This window comes from Theropithecus gelada, chromosome 4 (assembly GCF_003255815.1).
Source record: "Theropithecus gelada isolate Dixy chromosome 4, Tgel_1.0, whole genome shotgun sequence".
Lineage (NCBI taxonomy): Eukaryota > Metazoa > Chordata > Mammalia > Primates > Cercopithecidae > Theropithecus > Theropithecus gelada.
This window is the reverse complement of record NC_037671.1, coordinates 99714457-99730273: the sequence shown is the minus strand read 5'-3', so window position 1 is coordinate 99730273 and position 15817 is coordinate 99714457. Positions and strand designations below refer to the sequence as shown.

The following is a 15817-nucleotide window of genomic DNA, read 5'->3' as shown; positions in this document are numbered from 1 at the left end:
GGGGGGGGGGGGGGGGGGGGGGGGGCGGAGCAAGATGGCCGAATAGGAGCAGCTCCAGTCTTCAACTCCCAGCGCCAGCGACACAGAAGACCGGTGATTTCGGCATTTTCAACTGAGGTACTGGGTTCATCTCACTGGGGAGTGCCGGACGATCGGTACTGATCAGCTGCTGCAGCCCGACCAGCGAGAGCTGAGGCAGGGCTAGGCATTGCCTCACCTGGGAAGCCCAAGGGGGAAGGGAATCCCTTTTCCTAGCCAGGGGAACTGAGAGACACAACACCTGGAGAATCGGGTAACTCCCACCCCAATACTGCGCTTTGAGCAAACAGGCACACCAGGAGATCATATCCCACACCTGGCCGGGAGGGTCCCACACCCACGGAGCCTCCCTCATTGCTATCACAGCAGTCTGTGATCTACCAGCAAGGCAGCAGCCAGGCTGGGGGAGGGGCGCCCGCCATTGCTGAGGCTTAAGTAGGTAAACAAAGCTGCTGGGAAGCTCGAACTGGGTGGAGCTCACAGCAGCTCAAGGAAACCTGCCTGTCTCTGTAGACTCCACCTCTGGGGGCAGGGCACAGTAAACAATAACAAAGCAGCAGACACCTCTGCAGACACAAACGACTCTGTCTGACAGCTTTGAAGAGAGCAGTGGATCTCCCAACACGGAGGTTGAGATCTGAGAAGGGACAGACTCCCTGCTCAAGCGGGACCCTGACCCCTGAGTAGCCTAACTGGGAGACATCCCCCACTAGGGGCAGTCTGACACCCCACACCTCACAGGGTGGAGTACACCCCTGAGAGGAAGCTTCCAAAGCAAGAATCAGACAGGTACACTCGCTGTTCAGAAATATTCTATCTTCTGCAGCCTCTGCTGCTGATACCCAGGCAAACAGGGTCTGGAGTGGACCTCAAGCAATCTCCAACAGACCTACAGCTGAGGGTCCTGACTGTTAGAAGGAAAACTATCAAACAGGAAGGACACCTACACCAAAACCCCATCAGTACGTCACCATCATCAAAGACCAGAGGCAGATAAAACCACAAAGATGGGGAAAAAGCAGGGCAGAAAAGCTGGAAATTCAAAAAATAAGACCGCATCTCCCACGGCAAAGGAGCGCAGCTCATCGCCAGCAACGGATCAAAGCTGGACGGAGAATGACTTTGACGAGATGAGAGAAGAAGGCTTCAGTCCATCAAATTTCTCAGAGCTAAAGGAGGAATTACGTACCCAGCGCAAAGAAACTAAAAATCTTGAAAAAAAAGTGGAAGAATTGATGGCTAGAGTAATTAATGCAGAGAAGGTCCTAAACGAAATGAAAGAGATGAAAACCATGACACGAGAAATACGTGACAAATGCACAAGCTTCAGTAACCGACTCAATCAACTGGAAGAGAGAGTATCAGCGATTGAGGATCAAATGAACGAAATGAAGCGAGAAGAGAAACCAAAAGAAAAAAGAAGAAAAAGAAATGAACAAAGCCTGCAAGAAGTATGGGATTATGTAAAAAGACCAAATCTACGTCTGATTGGGGTGCCTGAAAGTGAGGGGGAAAATGGAACCAAGTTGGAAAACACTCTTCAGGATATCATCCAGGAGAACTTCCCCAACCTAGTAGGGCAGGCCAACATTCAAATCCAGGAAATACAGAGAACGCCACAAAGATACTCCTCGAGAAGAGCAACTCCAAGACACATAATTGCCAGATTCACCAAAGTTGAAATGAAGGAAAAAATCTTAAGGGCAGCCAGAGAGAAAGGTCGGGTTACCCACAAAGAGAAGCCCATCAGACTCACAGCAGATCTCTCGGCAGAAACTCTACAAGCCAGAAGAGAGTGGGGGCCAATATTCAACATTCTTAAAGAAAAGAATTTTAAACCCAGAATTTCATATCCAGCCAAACTAAGTTTCATAAGTGAAGGAGAAATAAAATCCTTTACAGATAAGCAAATGCTTAGAGATTTTGTCACCACTAGGCCTGCCTTACAAGAGACCCTGAAGGAAGCACTAAACATGGAAAGGAACAACCGGTACCAGCCATCTCAAAAACATGCCAAAATGTAAAGACCATCGAGGCTAGGAAGAAACTGCATCAACTAACGAGCAAAATAACCAGTTAATATCATAATGGCAGGATCAAGTTCACACATAACAATCTTAACCTTAAATGTAAATGGACTAAATGCTCCAATTAAGAGACACAGACTGGCAAACTGGATAAAGAGTCAAGACCCATCAGTCTGCTGTATTCAGGAGACCCATCTCACATGCAGAGACATACATAGGCTCAAAATAAAGGGATGGAGGAAGATTTACCAAGCAAATGGAGAACAAAAAAAAGCGGGGGTTGCAATACTAGTCTCTGATAAAACAGACTTTAAACCATCAAAGATCAAAAGAGACAAAGAAGGCCATTACATAATGGTAAAGGGATCAATTCAACAGGAAGAGCTAACTATCCTAAATATATATGCACCCAATACAGGAGCACCCAGATTCATAAAGCAAGTCCTTAGAGACTTACAAAGAGACTTAGACTCCCATACAATAATAATGGGAGACTTCAACACTCCACTGTCAACATTAGACAGATCAAGGAGACAGAAAGTTAACAAGGATATCCAGGAATTGAACTCATCTCTGCAGCAAGCAGACCTAATAGACATCTACAGAACTCTCCACCCCAAATCAACAGAATATACATTCTTCTCAGCACCACATCGTACTTACTCCAAAATTGACCACGTAATTGGAAGTAAAGCACTCCTCAGCAAATGTATAAGAACAGAAATTATAACAAACTGTCTCTCAGACCACAGTGCAATCAAACTAGAACTCAGGACTAAGAAACTCAATCAAAACCGCTCAACTACATGGAAACTGAACAACCTGCTCCTGAATGACTACTGGGTACATCACGAAATGAAGGCAGAAATAAAGATGTTCTTTGAAACCAATGAGAACAAAGATACAACATACCAGAATCTCTGGGACACATTTAAAGCAGTGTGTAGAGGGAAATTTATAGCACTAAATGCCCACAAGAGAAAGCAAGAAAGATCTAAAATTGACACTCTAACATCGCAATTAAAAGAACTAGAGAGGCAAGAGCAAACACATTCAAAAGCTAGCAGAAGGCAAGAAATAACTAAGATCAGAGCAGAACTGAAGGAGATAGAGACACAAAAAACCCTCCAAAAAATCAATGAATCCAGAAGTTGGTTTTTTGAAAAGATCAACAAAATTGACAGACCACTAGCAAGACTAATAAAGAAGAAAAGAGAGAAGAATCAAATAGATGCAATAAAAAATGATAAAGGGGATATCACCACCGACCCCACAGAAATACAAACTACCATCAGAGAATACTATAAACACCTCTACGCAAATAAACTGGAAAATCTAGAAGAAATGGATAATTTCCTGGACACTTACACTCTTCCAAGACTAAACCAGGAAGAAGTTGAATCCCTGAATAGACCAATAGCAGGCTCTGAAATTGAGGCAACAATTAATAGCCTACCAACCAAAAAAAGTCCAGGACCAGATGGATTCACAGCTGAATTCTACCAGAGGTACAAGGAGGAGTTGGTACCATTCCTTCTGAAACTATTCCAATCAATAGAAAAAGAGGGAATCCTCCCTAACTCATTTTATGAGGCCAACATCATCCTGATACCAAAGCCTGGCAGAGATACAACAAAAAAAGAGAATTTTAGACCAATATCCCTGATGAACATCGATGCAAAAATCCTCAATAAAATACTGGCAAACCGGATTCAGCAATACATCAAAAAGCTTATCCACCATGATCAAGTGGGCTTCATCCCTGGGATGCAAGGCTGGTTCAACATTCGCAAATCAATAAACATAATCCAGCATATAAACAGAACCAAAGACAAGAACCACATGATTATCTCAATAGATGCAGAAAAGGCTTTTGACAAAATTCAACAGCCCTTCATGCTAAAAACGCTCAATAAATTCGGTATTGATGGAACGTACCTCAAAATCATCAGAGCTATTTATGACAAACCCACAGCCAATATCATACTGAATGGGCAAAAACTGGAAAAATTCCCTTTGAAAACTGGCACAAGACAGGGATGCCCTCTCTCACCACTCCTATTCAACATAGTTTTGGAAGTTCTGGCTCGGGCAATCAGGCAAGAGAAAGAAATCAAGGGTATTCAGTTAGGAAAATAAGAAGTCAAATTGTCCCTGTTTGCAGATGACATGATTGTATATTTAGAAAACCCCATTGTCTCGGCCCAAAATCTCCTTAAGCTGATAAGCAACTTCAGCAAAGTCTCAGGATACAAAATTAATGTGCAAAAATCACAAGCATTCTTATACACCAGTAACAGACAAACAGAGAGCCAAATAAGGAATGAACTTCCATTCACAATTGCTTCAAAGAGAATAAAATACCTAGGAATCCAACTTACAAGGGATGTAAAGGACCTCTTCAAGGAGAACTACAACCCACTGCTCAGTGAAATAAAAGAGGACACAAACAAATGGAAGAACATACCATGCTCATGGATAGGAAGAATCAATATCGTGAAAATGGCCATACTGCCCAAGGTAATTTATAGATTCAATGCCATCCCCATCAAGCTACCAATGACTTTCTTCACAGAATTGGAAAATACTGCTTTAAAGTTCATATGGAACCAAAAAAGAGCCCGCATCTCCAAGACAATCCTAAGTCAAAAGAACAAAGCTGGAGGCATCACGCTACCTGACTTCAAACTATACTACAAGGCTACAGTAACCAAAACAGCATGGTACTGGTACCAAAACAGAGATATAGACCAATGGAACAGAACAGAGTCCTCAGAAATAATACCCCACATCTACAGCCATCTGATCTTTGACAAACCTGAGAGAAACAAGAAATGGGGAAAGGATTCCCTATTTAATAAATGGTGCTGGGAAAATTGGCTAGCCATAAGTAGAAAGCTGAAACTGGATCCTTTCCTTACTCCTTATACGAAAATTAATTCAAGATGGATTAGAGACTTAAATGTTAGACCTAATACCATAAAAATCCTAGAGGAAAACTTAGGTAGTACCATTCAGGACATAGGCATGGGCAAAGACTTCATGTCTAAAACACCAAAAGCAACGGCAGCAAAAGCCAAAATTGACAAATGGGATCTCATTAAACTAAAGAGCTTCTGCACAGCAAAAGAAACTACCATCAGAGTGAACAGGCAACCTACAGAATGGGAGAAAATTTTTGCAATCTACTCATCTGACAAAGGGCTAATATCCAGAACCTACAAAGAACTCAATCAAATTTACAAGAAAAAAACAAACAACCCCATCAAAAAGTGGGCAAAGGATATGAATAGACATTTCTCAAAAGAAGACATTCATACAGCCAACAAACACATGAAAAAATGCTCATCATCACTGGTCATCAGAGAAATGCAAATCAAAACCACAATGAGATACCATCTCACACCAGTTAGAATGGCGATCATTAAAAAGTCAGGCAACAACAGGTGCTGGAGAGGATGTGGAGAAATCGGAACACTTTTACACTGTTGGTGGGATTGTAAACTAGTTCAACCATTATGGAAAACAGTATGGCGATTCCTCAAGGATCTAGAACTAGATGTACCATATGACCCAGCCATCCCATTACTGGGTATATACCCAAAGGATTATAAATTATGCTGCTATAAAGACACATGCACACATATGTTTATTGCAGCACTATTCACAATAGCAAAGACTTGGAATCAACCCAAATGTCCATCAGTGACAGATTGGATTAAGAAAATGTGGCACGTATACACCATGGAATACTATGCAGCCATAAAATAGGATGAGTTTGTGTCCTTTGTAGGGACATGGATGCAGCTGGAATCCATCATTCTTAGCAAACTATCACAAGAACAGAAAACCAAACACCGCATGTTCTCACTCATAGGTGGGATCTGAACAATGAGATCACTTGGACTCAGGAAGGGGAACATCCCACACCGGGGCCTATCATGGGGAGGGGTGAGGGGGGAGGGATTGCATTGGGAGTTATACCTGATGTAAATGACGAGTTGATGGGTGGAGCAGACCAACATGGCACAAGTATACATATGTAACAAGCCTGCACGTTATGCACATGTACCCTACAACTTACAGTATAATAATAATAAATAAATTTAAAAAAAAAAAAAGAAGACAAAATAAAAAAAAAAACAAAAACAAAGAAAAGGCTGACATAAAAAAAAAATGCACATTGAAGAAAATAAGAAAAACAAGTCAAAATGACTGAAATGTAAAGAGTGATAGGGAGTGGCAGATGGCAACTATGTGGCATGAGTCTAATCTAGGCAAGGACCAGATATAATACCCTCAATTACTTGCTACCATTTTTTTAAAAATCATGTTATTTAATCATGTATTTGTGTTAGTTCAGAAGTAAATGTTGGGAAGTAATTACATTTTAACCTTGTTTTTAAAAGCATTTACATTGTGTTTTTTCTCTCATGAGTAGGAAAATGTGATGTAAAGGCATGGAAGGAAATTCTGCATGCTTTCACTGGGGAAAAGGAATATAATGCCTTACTTGTGTTGATGGATTATCTTGGCAGTTGCCCATTCCATTTGAATTTGACTGACTATAAAGCCCTATGTGGAAAGGTCACTTGTGAAAACTGGAAAGATAAAGTCAGAGGAAACCAAACTTAGACCGTTCTGAAACTACATACCTTACTTCCTTTACCTTTTCACAGCTGGTATTCTTTTGTGCTGAATTTCCATGTGTAGAAACACTTTATCCAGTGAGCATATTATTGGATCTCAAATGGCTTCTGTGGAGAATCCAAATTGTCTGTTCACAGAATGTGAACAAGATAAAGTATATCTCTGTAGTTATTCAGACAATAGCAAAACCTGGACTCCATGTAGTGCTAGCTTTGGAGAACCGAGTAGAAAAAGCAGTGATTTTTCTGATGCCTTAGAAATCAGCAGGCATCTTATAGTAAACAAGTTCAGCTCCATAACTTATGGTCTTAACCATCTCTTCTCCCTTCATTTCTCCAAACAAAACTTCTTTTAAAAAGCTTCTTATATTTCTTTTGAGGAAAGACTTGTACAACCACCATTGTTTGCCTGTGTGCATGGGTATATGTTTTAATACAAAAAAATTGCATCATGTTGTATATACCTTTTTGTCTTTTTCTTTTTCATTTAGTAATATATCAAGGAGGTCTTTCCAAATCAACTCAGAAAGATGGGTTTCATTCTTTTAGCAACTGTATAATATGCCACAATGCGGATGTTACAATAATTCATTTACTGAATCCTCTATTGAGGGATACTTTTGTTGTTTCCAGTTACCTTTTATTGTTAACAATGCTGCAGTACACATTTTTACTCCTACTCTTGCAATGATATACATTAGAAAAATTCCTAGCACTGAAATTTATCTATCATGTACTGCATGCATTTGAAATTTTGATGAGTGGCCCCAAATTGCCTCATGGAGATATTGTTCCAATTTATACTTCCTGCAGCAGTTGTTACAGGTGGCCCTCCATGTCCAAGGCTTCCATGAATTCAGCCAACTGTGGATTAAAATAATTTGGGGGAAAAAAAAGATGGTTGTATCTGTACTGAACATGCACAGAAGACTTTTTCTTGTCATTATTCCCTAAACAATACAGTATAACTACTTATATAACACTTAAATTGTATTAGGTATTATGAGTAATCTAGAGATGATTTAAAGTATACAGGAAAACCATGTAAATTATATGCAAATATCATACCATTTTATATAAGGGACTTAAGCATCCATGGTTTGTGGTGTCTACAGGGGAAGAGACGGTGTTCCTTGAATCAGCCCCCTACGGATACGATGGGAAGACTGTACTTTACCCCATATAACTTTGCCAGCACTGGGTAGTATTAATGTTTTTAAGTTTATAACAGATTAACAGGCAAAAAATGGTACATCATTATTATTTTGGTTGGCATTTCTTTAATTATGAGTGAGACTGAGCATTTTTTACGTTGCCTATTTGTATTTCCTACTCTTTAAATTGTTCATAATCTTGGCCCATTATGTACTAAACTGCATGTTTAGTACATACATGTTACATAAACTTTTTCTGTTTAACCCTTGATGTTTATTTTTGTTTGTTTATGATTATTTTTTACCATGTAGAAATTCTGAAAACTTATTTATGGTCTCTGGGTTTTATGTCTTGCATATAAAAGCTATACACCTACTTCATCTGTGATTTCTTCAAGCCTTATATTTTATTTTTGTTATTAAATACTTGATGTTTCTGGAACTTATTCCAGATAGTGGTGGGCCCATCATCTTTTCCTAAATACCGTTTTTTCTGTTGATTAAAAAATTTAATATACAATATTCTCATATTTACTTGAGTCATTTCTAAAATTTCTCTTCTGTGTCATTGATCTTATTGTTTCTTCTTTTTTATCAAACTGTTTTACTTATTTTGTTTTCGTAGAATTCTCCATAACTGGTTGGATTAAACATCCTGATTATTCTTCAATTGTAGAAGTTCTCCTGGATAAATTTTCAGTCTTACTTTTCAGGATGAATTTTAGTATTCCCTCTGGGAAATCATGTTATATTTTAGTTGAGTTAGTGCATTGATTTTACACATTTAGTTAATGAGAAATGGTATTTTTGCCAAATCAAGTTTTCCCATCTCAAAATTAAATGTATTATTTCTTGAATGTTCTTCAGCAATATTATAAAACTTTATATAGATCCTCCCTCTTATTATTTCTGTTTTTGCTCTTATAAATGTGATTTTTTCACTTATTTTATGAGTTATTATCTGTATATATAGTGTATATATGTCTTTTTATAAAACGTTTATAAAATATATTTTTATAATATTAAAGATTAATATTTTATATTAAAATTAAAGAAAAGAAAATATATTTCTTTCCATTTTTTAAATATATATAATATAAAAATATTTTACATTATATTAAGGAAAAGAAAAATGTTTTCATAAAAGAAATACTTTTATAAAATATTAAATTTTTGAGACTATCATCTTTCCAAATTCTTTTGTTATTTTATTTAGTATATTTTAGTCAGTACCCAATGTTCTAAATAAACATTTACTTTATCTACAACAAATAATTACTTTATACTTTTTCAGTATTTATATTCTTTATTATTTTCTCATGTCTAGCATTGTCTGGAACATCAATAGGCTGATACCAAATAACCTTGCCTACTCCCTAATTTTAATTAGTATACTCTGAATGTTCACTTTTAAGCATAGTTTGAGATGTATATCATCATCTGTAATCATCAGGACTGAATGTAGCCTTTTGTCAAAATTCAATGTCTGCACACCATCATGCATATTAAATATTTAATGTTTAATATAAATATTAAATTTACAAAATTTAATATTTAATAAAATATTAAAATTATTTAATAATTTTTTGAATTATTAAATATGTTAATATATTAAGTGCAATGCCCTTGCATTCTGGGGTTGAAGAATACTTAGTTGTGGAATTTTTTTAAATGTATTGATAAATTCTATTTTCTAAAGTTCTTTACTATTTAGATTAATATTTATAAGACAGATATTGTTATTGTATTCACTTTTCTGCTTTGTCAGGTTTTAATATCAGTGCCATTATAGTCGCCTGTAGAATCAGTCTAAGTGTTCTCTTTCTGTCCTCTAGAGTCTCTTAATAGCATTAGAATTAATTCATCTTTAAAAATTTGAAAGCCCAGCTATTAAATTTAACTCTTAAATTTTCTTTTCATTATTTTTATCATATATATAAAGTTTTCTGTCACTTCTAGGATAAATATTAGTAACAATATTTTCCTAGAAAATCATCCATTCCAAACAGTTTAAGTGAAATGCACTGAATTTTACAAAGTGCTCTTTTCTGATTCTTTTCTGATTCTTTTAAATTGTAGTATTATTTCTTTTATATTCGTTTAAATTGTGGTATTTTCATTTTTCTGACATTGGGTCTTGTGCTTGTGCTGTTGTACTTGTGTACAGCTATACAGATTATTTTACTTAAAGACCAGATAGTAAACATTTTAAGCTTGTAGACATATGATCTCTCCCACAACTATTCATTCAGCCCTCCTGTTGTAGCTCAAGCAGCCTTAGACAATCTATAGCAAATTGATATGGCTGTTTTCCAGTAAGTTTTATTTACAAAAGCAGGCAGTTGGCACATAGTTTTCCAGCTCCTTCTCTAGTCAGTAATGACCACTGTCTATTTTTTGTTTTTTTTCTTTTAAAGTAAGAGTGTTAATTTTTTTCTCAGTTTCACAATCTTTAAATCATTGGTTCTATTTTAACTTTATTAGGGCTTTCCTTTTTATTACCTTAGGTTTGTTTTATTTTGGTTTTTGTAGATTCTTGAGTTAGATGCTTAATTCACTTGCTACGTATTCTTCTTTAGTTACATAAGTATTTCAGGTATGATGTTTTCTCATAGTACAACTTTACTCTGTCCTATTATGATATGTAGTGTTTTCATTAATTTTTAGACTTTTGCAGTTTTAATTTCTCCTTTGGTTTTGAAGAAAGCCAAGATATACAGACACACACACACACACACACACACACACAGAGCATTGCCTCTGTGTGTGTGTTATTTATGATTATTATTATTATTTTATTTTTGAGACAGTTTTTGCTTTTGTTGCCCAGGCTGGAGTGCAATGGCGAATCTCGGCTCACTGCAACCTCCGCCTCCCAGGTTCAAGTGATTCTCCTGCCTCAGCCTCTCGAGTAGCTGGTAGTACAGGTACACACCACCATGCTCGGCTAATTTTTGTATTTTTAGTATAGACTAAGTTTTGTATTTTTAGTATTTCACCATGTTTGCCAGGCTAGTCTCAAACTCCTGACCTCAGGTGATCCACCCACCTCAGCCTCCCAAAGTGCTGGGATTACAGGCGTGAGCCCCTGCTCCCAGCCTGTGTTATTTTATTCACATGTTTTACACCTGATCGTGTCATCTCATCTCACTCTGAATGTTCTTATAGTGTTACCTAACTGATCTCCCTTATTTCTCTCCTCCTCAGAAATCTTCAGTGGCTTCCCATTTATTTAGAAGAGAAGCCCAAGTCTTTATAATGGATCACTTCAAACTCATGCATGAAATATAATTTACTTCTGACCTTCTTAGTACCTAGTTTAAGGCACATCATTAGCTCTCCTCATCCTGAATATCATATATTCAGTGCACCAAGATAAGGATTAGCTTGAAACAATTCTAACTCCTTTTCTTTTACGTCATGTTCATCCTCCTTTCTAGACAGTCATCCAGTCTTGGTTACTTTCCAGCCAACTTTCACCTTGACTTTGTTTGGTTATTTCTGTTTCCCCTGCCTCCATCTTCCCCTGCAGATTGCTGTAGTGGCCAATATCTGCTCTAGTCTTAGCACAACTGTGAAGTTACCTCTCTAAAGAACAAATCTGACACTGCTTAAAAACTTAGATTGACTCCTTTTCCACCTATGTTTGAGACAATGTAAAGCCTGACCCCAATCCTTTTTTCTAGCTTAATTTTCTTAATTTTTATCCCACACCCTCTGAACAGAATGCCCTCCAAACACACTGTGTGTGTTTAAGCATTCCCTCTTTAACCATTCCCAGCTTAGGTATTTATATATCCTGCTGCCTACCTTTCACCATTTAGCAGGCTATCCCTTGTCCTTCAAGACCCACATTTCACATTTTCTGTAAAGACTTCTTTGATCAAACTATCAGATCACTGATTCATTCATCCAAGGAACGTGTAGTATCAGTATGAAGAAGGCACCCTGCCATATGTTAGCAATACAAATGTAAATAAGACATACTTTTGTTATAAATGACAATATCATAAATGTCATAAATAACAAAGTTTCATCTTGGTCCATATACCTCTATCATAAACACATTATATTTAATAGAAATCATTTCTATATGAGTCTGTCCTTACCAGTCTGCAAATTATCCAAAGCTCAGATTTTGTCTTAAATTTCTTTGAATTCCTAGGATCTAATATATTATAAATACGTGTTTCTTATTTAATTGACCTCTCTGATTCTTTACAGTGCTTTTTTTTTTTTTTGTCTGTTAGTGACTATCGTGTTTCGTAAATTTGTTAGGAGGTACTCTTCTTAGGAATGTAAATAATTTAGTGCAATAACAAATACAAGGTTGCTTAGCACTAAATAGTCTCATGAGGTCAAATTGTACAGCTATATTACAAACAGGTGGAGAAAAACATCACTGCAAATATTCTTCTGTAAAAAACTTCATTCCTTATACTTTTGTGTGCAGTAGAATAACTTGAGGAGCTGATTAGATATGCACATCCAAAAACATGAAAGATGTTTAACATCATTAACTGTTGGCCGGGCGCAGTGGCTCAAGCCTGTAATCCCAGCACTTTGGGAGGCTGAGGCGGGCGGATCACGAGGTCAGGAGATCGAGACCATCCTGCCTAACACAGCGAAACCCCGTCTCTACTAAAAAATACAAAAAACTAGCCGGGTGAGGTGGTGGGCGCCTGTAGTCCTAGCTACTCGGGAGGCTGAGGCAGGAGAATGGCGTAAACCCGGGAGGCGGAGCTTGCAGTGAGCTGAGATCTGGCCACTGCACTCCAGCCTGGGCGACAGAGTGAGACTCCGTCTCAAAAAAAAAAAAAAATCATTAACTGTTAAACAAACTTATGTTAAAACCATGGTAAGATGCCACCACACACCTATTACAATGGCTAAAATAAAAAATAATAATTATGTAATATATGGGAAGCTGCTGGCAAGTATGGGAAGCAACTGGAACTGTCATACAATGCTGATGCAAATGCAAAATGTTAAAATTCTCCAGAAATGCTTTGGCATTTTTTATAAAATTAAACATACATTTACCATATGACCTAAAAGTTTCATTCCTGGTATTTACTTTGGAGGAATGAAATCATATCCACATATACAAAAAGCGTACATAAATGTTTATAAATGTTATGGTTATAATTGTGAAAACTGGAAACAACCCTCATGTCGTTCAGTGAGAGGTCCGATTAACAGACTGTAATGTGCCCATCTGTAGCACCGTGGAATACTACTCAGCAATAAAAAGGAATGAGCTATTGATATATGCAACAACTTAGATGAATCTCAAAGTCATTAATCTGGGTGACAGAAACCAATTTCAAAATTTATATGCTTTCTGACTCAATTTATATAATGATCTCGGAGAGAGAAAACTATACTCTTGGAGTACAGATTAGTGGTAGTAGTTGGGAAAAGTTTAACTAAAGAAATCACATGAGGGGATTTTTTAGGGTGGAGAAACTCTTCTTGATTATGATGGTAGTTATGCAAAGCTAACACAAACGTGTTAAAATTCTTAGATGTGTACACTAAAAGTGGAAAAATAGTTTTGCTTTATGATGATTTTTAAAATCAGATTTTAAAATCAGATGAGGAACATCCCTGGGCCTCATCTCCAGGGATTCCAGTTCATTTTTTTTTTTCTTTTCTTTTTTTTTTTTGAGACTGTCACCCAAGCTGGAGTTCAGTGGCGTGATCTTGGCTCACTGCAGCCTCTGCCTCCTGGGTTCAAGTGATTCTCCTGCCTTAGCCTCCTGAGTAGCTAGGACTACAGGCACACGCCACCACACCCGGCTTTTTTTTTTTTTTTTTTTCAGTAGAGACGGAGTTTCACTGTGTTAGCCAGGATGGTCTTGATCTCGTGACCTCGTGATCTGCCCACCTCACCCAAAGTGCTGGGATTACAGGCGTGAGCCACTGTGCCCAGCCAGATTCCAGTTCATTTTTCTTGTGAGCTAAGGCAGACCACATATGGAAAATTCAGATTCAAAGACAGTTAAGAATAAAAAACCCAGACTTATTTTAAGATTGTTGTCACTTCAAGTCTGTAATAAACCATTAAAAATAAAACAATGCACACGGTATGCAAGAATAGAAGTAGAAGTGACTCCTACCTCCTCCTAGTTCCTCACAGAGACCAGAGAGATATACCCAGTTGGTGGCCACTGGTGCTGGTTGAATGTGAAACCCATGTGATCATGTGGGAGGTACTATGTCACTACTCCAAGATCCACCTGCTACTTTATAAGAAACATCTCTATCACAGATACATACTTCCCTTGTTTAACTTCTTACTGTGTCATTGGTGCCACAGCAGGCCTAGCCATGTCTTACTTCAGGTGGGGTTTGACTAAGGAATCTATATTTATAAGAAGGACAGCAGAACATTTCAATGCAGGGAGTCCACAGATAGCAGACTTCACCTAAAACCAAACAGCAATCCAGCAATATGATTTGTACAGAATATCACCTCCAACCAATAGTTTTAGTTTCCTCTGTTGGCTTTGAATGTCCACTCTTAAATATTAGAGAAGAAATGAAGTAAGTGAAATGTTTTTCCTCTCCCTACCTTTAGCCTCTGAAGGAGCTCTTAGCAAATACACCACAATTAGACTTTTTTCCATGTTCGTAAGAGCTGCTTTAAGATTACAGTGACAGTATCACTTGTCTGAAAAGATGAAAGCTGAGACAATGAGATCCAATTGTAATTAATTGTAAAGTATATGTATAAAATAATTTCTAACAGGCTGACTGCACTGCAGAAGAATAAAATAAGAATACACCCCCTTGAAACTTTAAGAAGCTCTCCTGTTTTATGTTTATATATGTATTTTGTTTTGGACCCTAAAGAGGCTCAAAATGTGTAAGTTGTTATTTACTTGGCTGGCCACTAGATGGTGTGGTTTGTTAATGCATTACCTTTGGTTTTATAATTAAGGCAGATTTCATGGAACGCTATTTTCTTAGATAATTTTATTAAATATTATTAACTTAGAAGTTTAAAATTTTAAGTGACCTGAGAGATAATCAGTATGGCAAAGTCTAGACTGGAACCCCAGTCCCCTAAAATCTTACTCCCTGCCATTGTCCAGCCCTTAAGTAAAAAGTGTGGGGAAAAAACTGTTCAAAAAGAAGCTCTTGAATTGATCATGAGATTTTGAGACCAATAGCAAACAAACACATGATGTGATGGCCAAACAGAAGCTTTAACTATGTAAACATTTCTTTAAATGTTAGTTTTTCATAAAAATTCTGTCTGTTGTATAGTGAATCTTCAGTGAGTCTTTTATGACCTTCTGCTACAGCAGTTACACAGGTGGCATATAAGTATACTAAATCTCACCTCTGGACTCCGAGTAAGCCACAGAACAGAAGTAATGTTGTTACAGTAGTCCCCCCTTATCCATGGGGCATATTTCCAAGATATGAAACCACAGATACTAGTGAACTAACTTGATTGCTGTCAATTAAGATACATTTCTGTTCATGTCTTCCACCCACAAATTTAATGCCTGTTTCCTCTTAACTAAGTATGTATCAAACATTGTAGCCGTAACTTTTGCAATTTGAAACATTAATAACATGAATTTCTTTTTTCTTCTTTGCAACTTCACGAATAGAAGATTTGTTGCTCTTACCATCAATTTTAGCAATCAGCATACAATTTTGTTTTTCTTTCCTTAAGTTGAAAACTTTCACCTTTTCACTTAAAGGAAACACTTTATGGCTTCTCTCTGGCAAATTCAAATTGCCAGCATCACTAATGTTGCACTTCAGGGCCATTATTAAGTAAAATAAGGGTGACTTGCAAATGCTGTGATACTTAAACAGGCAATCTGATAACCAGGCCTACTACTAAGTGACTAATGAGTGAGGAGTGTCTACAGCTTATATATGCTGAACAAAGTGGTGATTCATTTTCTGGGCTGGATGGAATAGG

The 15817-nt window shown here is 37.3% G+C and overlaps 1 protein-coding gene across 1 annotated transcript in view; it reads left to right on the top strand.

The window, feature by feature from the left end:
* ASCC3 (activating signal cointegrator 1 complex subunit 3) overlaps positions 1-15817 on the top strand; it is a 392325-nt gene that overhangs the window by 220491 nt on the left and 156017 nt on the right. The window lies entirely within an intron of this gene.